The sequence below is a fragment of the Lissotriton vulgaris genome, chromosome 9 (genome assembly GCF_964263255.1).
Source record: "Lissotriton vulgaris chromosome 9, aLisVul1.2, whole genome shotgun sequence".
NCBI lineage: Eukaryota > Metazoa > Chordata > Amphibia > Caudata > Salamandridae > Lissotriton > Lissotriton vulgaris.
Window position 1 is genome coordinate 660,014,396 of NC_141697.1, and position 7,580 is coordinate 660,021,975.

The window sequence follows — 7,580 nt, forward strand, 5'->3', positions numbered from 1 at the left end:
CCAAAAACTACTTCCTATTCAAAGATACGTACTACAGGCAATGCAAGGGCACTTCCATGGGGGCAATTTTTGCCCCCAACTTTGAAATTCTGTTTGTAGATGACCTGGAAACAAACGCCATTCTCAACGTAACAAACCCCTTTCGTGACCAAATAAAATCATGGCACAGGTACATCGATGATGTCCTCATGATCTGGAGTGGTGATGAAGAAGCACTAAGCAACTTCTGCATATGGTTAAACACCAACCCAGCAGGTTTGAAATTCACCTACTCATACAGCAGACACCAAATCCACTATTTAGATGTAACCATCAAATGTGAAGAAGAACAACTGTACACTACACTGTTCCGAAAACCGACGTAACGTAACACCCTCCTACAATACCATAGTGCACACCCCAGGGCTCTGAAGGATGGATTACCCTATGGCCAGTTTCTGAGAATCAGGAGAAACTGTAAATACAGAAATGACTTTTTCTCTGAAGCAGAAGTTCTCTGCGGAAAATTAACTGCAAGAGGTTACCCAAGAAAACTTGTAAGGAGTGCCATGAAAAGGGCTTGGTACACACACAGAGAATACTTGCTTGAACCTCACCCCAAAAAAACCTTATAAAAAATCACCTGTGTTACCACTTTCAATACAGCTAGCAACCAAGGGGCTCATGCATCAATGTGTTGATTTGCGATTCGGAATTTGCGAAAAATAGAGAATCGCAAATTCCGAATCGCAAAACGGAATGCATCATCATTATTGCGAATTTTTACCGATTCGGTAAAAATCGCAGAAATGTGCGAATCGCATTAATTTATGCGAATAAATTGCGAATTCGCATTTTGCGATATCGCAAAATGCGAATTCGCAATTAATTCGCATTTTCATGCATCACAGCCCAGCCACACCCAGGAAGCCAGGAGCCTAATTGCACACACCTGCCAAGCAGATTCAAACTGAAAACAGGCAGTTGGTGCATTCAGCTCTGTTTGTCTGCAGTGGAGGAGTGTTTTGGAGTGCTGCTGTTGGAGAAATGGAGCCAGAAACTGCCAGTCAGGATGTACAAGTCAGAAAAAGGAAAATCAAGTTCAGTGAGCAAGAACTGGAGATACTGATTGAGGAGGTGACTTCACACCACGACCAGCTGTTTGGAAAGCTCTCTTTGAAGGTCCCTGAGGCTGCAAAAAGGAAAGTGTGGCTAGCCATACAGGCTAAAGTGAATGCTGTGGGGGTTGCCCACCGGGACATCACCAACCTACAAAAGCGTTGGTACGATTTACGCTCACGAGCAAAAGACAGTATAGCGTCCAGAATGAAGAGTAGTTTGAAGACTGGTGGTGGCTCCCCTGACAATAAGGTCACAACTCCCCTTGAGGATTTGGTTGAGGGGACACTTGTTGCAGAAGCTGTTGTTGGAGTGACCAACATAGACACCTCTGAGCATGCTGGCACTTCTCAAGGTAAGATTAATTTTTTTGGACAAATGCAAACTTAACTTAAATTGGGCTGCAGGATGTATTTAGTCATGTGTTTGATGTAGTAACATATAATTGTAATCTTCTGTTACATCATAACTTGCATAGCACTAGTGTAAAAGGCAATTTCATTGAACAGTGCAATGCATCATGGGAGTTGTAGTTTTTAGGTCTAAATCATTATTCATCAATGCAATATGTACATTGTCAGTTTGCCTATCAAATAATTGTTACACACATGGTAAATGAAGATTTAAAAGGCGTCCTTCTTCTGGAAAACATTGTCTTTATTACAAATCTTTTTTCTGAGAAGACATTACATTGATTTCATGCTTCATTTTTTTAATTATAGATGTACTAAAGGCTAATGAGGCAAACCCTTTTGATGACATCAGCATGGCTGTACATAGCCATTCAGACAATAACACCATGAGTTCCTCACCCTCTGTGCATGTTAAAAAAATCAGAAAGTCAGTGCGGAAAGTACTTGAATCAGACTCTGAGCAAGATGCCAATGTCACGGAATATGTGGTTGAAGATTCTGAGAAGGCTGCCACTTCCAAAAAAACTCCAGTGGTCGTAGAAAAATCCAAGAATTCTACCGAAGAAGGCCTCGCACTACAAATCCAAATGACTCCACAGTGGATGATGTCCATGCTAGTACAGTAGAACTCAAATTATTGAAAGTCCAGCGTCTTCAGGGGAAAGACCTGAGAGTGATAAAGGGACAAATGAGTCACATAGTGGAAGACATCAGTGGAATCAATAAGAGCTTGAAAACATTATGCAAGGTCATTGAAGGGGCACATACTGCCTCAAATCTGAATTCAGAGCGTGTAGCAAATGCATTAGTCACATTAACTGACATTTTTCAAAGTCAAAACATTGCCAACTGCAATAGACATTTGAGAGCTGTTGCAAGTATGCACACATATGCCCGGGCTCTGAATAGGGTGACCAGCAGCAATGCACGTGTCATAAAACACACAATGCGCATGCAAAAGGGCATCAAAAAGTGTTGTGCTGAACTATGTGAAGGATTGAAAAATATTAAAAGAGGGGATCATGTGCTGCCAACTGATGACAGCAAGAATACAGCTTTTGAAGGCAATGTGATCAATGAATCTGCAGGAACCAGTGTTGCTGCACACACAGATGACGTGTGTGAAAGGCGTAGTAAAAGAGGAAAAGAAATGTATATTTCCCCATGCATGGTTTCTGAATCCGTGAAAACTAAAGCTTTAGGTTTGCGTGGAAGGAAGAAGTGATTACTTGTAATTGTTGAATTTTATTTTACACATTTTCAATGTTCAATGATATGGACTAAGAATTACATTAGGCCAATTTCTTGAATTGTTTATCTTTTGAGAAAGTCTTTTTTTGAATATTTTTTTCAAACTACTACTGTGTGCAACATGGTTTATTAAAGTGTTCACCTTTTGAAGCATCAAAATATGTTTCCTACCTTTTATTAAAAGTAATGTTGTGTGATTTCTTCCCTTCTTCTTCTCCCTTCCGCTGCGTCCGGTCCATGAACTCTTGCATGTCGTTGTTGTGGCTGGTTGAAATTATTTGGTAGCAAATCATCCTCATGTAGTTCAAGGCCTCTCCTAGTTGCTAGGTTGTGCAACACTGCACATGTTGCAACTATTTTGCAACACACATCAGGCCGATATTGCAAGGCTCCTCCAGTCTTATGCAGTATTCTGAACCTGGACTTCATGACCCCAAACGTCCTCTCTATTATGCTGCGTGTTGAGATATGGGCCTTGTTGTACAGTTGTTCTTTGCGGGTAGTTGGATTCAGGTATGGGGTGAGAATGTAAGACCTCAATCCATATGCACTATCTCCTACATTGATAGATGACATATGTAAGTAAAACATCACAGACATTGCAATGGATGTCAGAATCATTACAATTTGCATTAAATTAAATAATAATTACCTAACAAATATCCATCTCCAAATTCTCCAGCAAGTAGGCGATCATGAATGGCACTATGTTTGAAAATATAAGAATCGTGGGCACTACCTGGGTAGCTGGCAACTAAGTCAGTGATGATTCCTTTGGAATCACAGATTGCTTGTATATTTAAAGAGTGGTAACTTTTTCTATTTCTAAAAATGTACTCATTAGCAGCTGGTGGACAAATGGGGACATGTGTTCCATCAACACATCCTATGACATGTGGGAAGTGTGCCACGTTATAAAAGTCTAACTTGGTCTGCATTAACTCCTGATGCGTTGAGGGGAAAATTATGTGGTGATTTATCCTATGGAGCATTGCATTCAGGAAGTCATTGAAGAATCTAGACAATGCACTCTGTGACACACCCCCTGCAACTGCTATTACCCCTTGGAAGGAGCCAGAGGCTAAAAGGTGTAGACAACATAAAACCTGCACATGGGTGGGTATGGCTTGAGTTCTACGCGTCTGCCTTTGCAGTAAGGGGTCCAACTCTGCAATTAAATCAATGATAGTGTCTGCATTCAGTCTATACTTATCATATATGTCAGCCTGTGTCTGCCCAAGCAAAGTAATGCGCAACCTGAAAACCCTTTCACTGAGTTCTCTTCTCCTCCTCCCTGCTGCTCTCATCCGCCATCTACGTGCTAGGAAAATTGCTGCTGCCATCCTGGAAGGGATCCTGAGTCATTCTGAGGTCCCTTTTATAAGTTGGTAATCATTTCAACATGTGTTGGTTTGAAAAAAAAATTTACCACCTGGTCTCACTTCTTCTTATTTTTGCACTTCCTAAATGTGTTTTCTGAGAATTACTGACATGTGCGAAAATTGATGCATTCCGTTTTTCGCATTTTTTTAAGGAATCGCAAAATTTGCGATTTTTTAACGAATCGCAACAAGGATTGCGAGTTTCTAAGGAATCGCAATTGATTTTGCATTTTTTTAAGGAATCGCAAAAGTAATTGCGATTCCAAAATGGACAAAAAAATGATGCATCTCATTTTCAGATATTGCATTCGCAAACGGCCGATTTTTGCGATTCGCACCGTTTGCGAATGCAAAATCTGTTGATGCATGTGCCCCCAAGTCACTAAAATGATCAAAAAACATTGGAATGTGCTAGACCCTCTAGAACTAAATACGGGGCTTCCCCTATTCTCATTCAAAAGCGGTCACAACTTAAAGGACCATCTGGTGAGAGCAGCCAGCCAGACAATCAGACAAGACACAATTGAAACAAGATTGAATATGCCACCAGTTTTAGGGCATTTTAAATGTAATAAGTGCATGGCATGCGAATTCACTACGAACACCAAAGTATTTGAGTATGGAAGTTGTAAGCACACCCTAAACTTTTTCTCAAACTGCAATTCAAAAAATGTGATTTACAGTATTGAGTGTCCTTGTAAATTGCTCTACATCGGACAGACGACTCAACAGATAAAGACAAGAATTTCTCAACACAGGAGCAGGATCCGATGCAAAGTGACAACGGCTCCATTGGTTGAACATTTCCTGGAATTGGGACACTCTGAAAATGACCTGAAGTGGCAGGTTATCGACAAACTTGTACCAAATGCCAGAGGTGGCAACCAACAAACAATTCTGAACCGCCTAGAATGCAAATGGATTTTTTATTGCAAAACAATTGAGAAAGGACTCAATACACTTGATGAATGGAATATGTGCACCTGAGCTATATCAAGTGATGGTTTACCGTATATCTATTGAGTCATTTTCTCCCTTTGCATATCATTTGGAAAATGTGCACCTGAACTTTTGCAGAAGCAGCACAGTAATGTTCCTTTGAAGAAACTTTCCATAAGAGTGTCTGCTTAAGGATGTAATTATTTCTTTACATAAATGTATGATATCATGAACCTTTTCAACCCGATCCTTAAAATTAAAGGCTAGTACTCTCCGCGCTAAAATCACTTTGTCAAGTAGTCTTTAAGAACCTGGATTAATTTCGCGTAGTTCCCAATGCAAACCACTCTGCCTGCGCTTAATTACCCCCGCTCATGCGCCACCGATCAACACAATCTCTCGCGCATGCTCCCTGAGCGCGTTCCGAGGGCACTCTGTCACACATGCCCCGCCGTGAAACACTACTGTTTCGGCGCGCGCACCACGCCAACACGCTATTAATGGCGACTTGGGCGTTCCATGAATTGTAAGCAGCAGCGAGAGAGGCTACTCGGACCCCCTTTTCTGCACGCCAAAACGCCGGTATTAAGTAAGTTTACCCCTGGGCGTGAGGAAACGCTTAGCACCCTGACTTTCCCTATACAACAGTAACCGCGTACTGAACAATTGCTTTTATAGTTACAGGCGCCAATAATCTATGACCAGAGCAACTAACGAGCTTAAACGGATTCTTCTAGATTGTCATTTCTTTTAATTTTCAAAGTAAGTGTAATTGCCTTTTCCTTTCCTATGACTGCAGCACTGTACAATGATATTAGAAAGGTTCTAACTACCCATTTTTATTTTAAATAAGTTCAAGTATGACCCTCGTCTCAATTTAAAGCGACTGAGCGCTACTTGGATCACCCCATTGCGAGATCTTAATCAATTTAAACCAATGTAAGTTTTCTTCAGTGAATAATCATTAGTAAATATGGGCTTCTATATTTTTGATAAAGCCACTACTAGAACAAAAGAATAAAACGTTTTTCAATCTGCATGCCTGGCTACTTTGACCACCCCCTCGAGAGATCCAATAATGTCAATGTAAGCTTTCTTCCTTAGTAAATAAGGGCTTCTCTACTGTGATACAGCCACTGTTAGAACCAAAGAACAAGAACTGCATGCTCGGCTAATACCATACTTTATAGTGTCCCTTAGGCCAATCTAGTGGCCTAAGTATAAATTGTTAGAAAACAATTATTAATACAATCTTGGCACTGTTTGAAAGTAATTTATGTTATTCCAGATTCTCTCCGGAAAAGCCACAACCAATTCAGTTGTATTATCAGAAAACCCATCCTTGCCTGATAAACGCATCGGCAAGGTAAAGTAAAAAACCAGCAATTAATAGTAAAAAAGTGCATGTATTTTTACATGGCCTCAGCACCAACCGTTTTTGGCTAAACAAGCGCTGCACTCAAAGGTGGAGTAAAATATGCACCTCCCTCATATTTTGATTAAAACGCGCATGTGAAAATAAACAGGTGCATGCTATTTCATTAACCCCCCGGAGCACGTAATCTATGTAAGTCTAAATATACATGTAGGAAAATATCGAATAACTGAAATCCTAAATCTTACAGTTTCAGGAGGCTCAACAGTCCTGATGATGATCTAAAGCTATATAGATCGAAACGCCGTCGACCCACCCAAGGAATTTCACTCGTCTTATTGTATATAATTGTTGTGTTTTTAACCTTGTTGTTGTTGTGTGACAGTACGTTCACTTTGATCACTTATGTCACGTCCTGCACCGTACTATTCACTTGAGCACCTGAAATACAGTATAAGAATATTTATGTTTATCTATAAAAAAGAAAGAGAAAATAAAAATTCCTACTTGTACCTACAATTCTCGCTCCCTAGCGTTTATTGAATACTCGCTATTGTCACCCTTTTTCCCTTGGACCTCATTAGGCCTACTCTGAACCATTGTTCCTCAAAAGTATCATTCCACCCCAGGTTCAAATTTAATGGGTTCCCTTGTTTATAAGAGCCATTGCAAAGTTAGCATTTGCTGCAAGGTTATAATGCACTTAAGAGTATATGGTATGGCTGTATCACAGAACAGCCTCAGAGAAAATATTCCGAAAGCTGCAGAGGGGCTCAGCTCATGCTTGGGCACCCTCTCACATCAAACCAAGCACTCTGCCTTCAGGATTGCCAAGGCCTGCAATTGCAGTGACTGATAGGTTCATAGGTGTCTGTATTTAGAGGAAGATATAGGTAACCTATATCTTAGCATGGGGTGCTTACACCACCTTACCCAGGCTGCAGTAGCAGACCTGTGGTGCCAATTTGGAAGGCTTCCCAGGGGTGGCATAATACATGCTTCAGCTCCTGTTAGGCCTCTGGGCTACCTATGCCCTTGGTACCTAAGGTACCATATACTAGGGACTCACAAGGGTAACCCAGTAACCAATCTGTAGTGTACCTAAAGTACATGCAATCAATT

At 40.8% G+C, this 7,580-nt stretch overlaps 1 long non-coding RNA gene across 1 annotated transcript; it reads right to left on the reverse strand.

Annotated features, from left to right (window-relative positions):
• Positions 1–2,050: 2,050 nt before the first annotated feature.
• On the reverse strand, positions 2,051–3,449 carry LOC147692061 (uncharacterized). The gene is made up of 3 exons (XR_015299807.1): positions 3,415–3,449; positions 2,934–3,319; positions 2,051–2,178 (listed from the first exon to the last, which is right to left on the reverse strand). It is a non-coding gene; the product is annotated as an uncharacterized LOC147692061 (long non-coding RNA).
• Between the last annotated feature and the right edge of the window lie 4,131 nt (positions 3,450–7,580).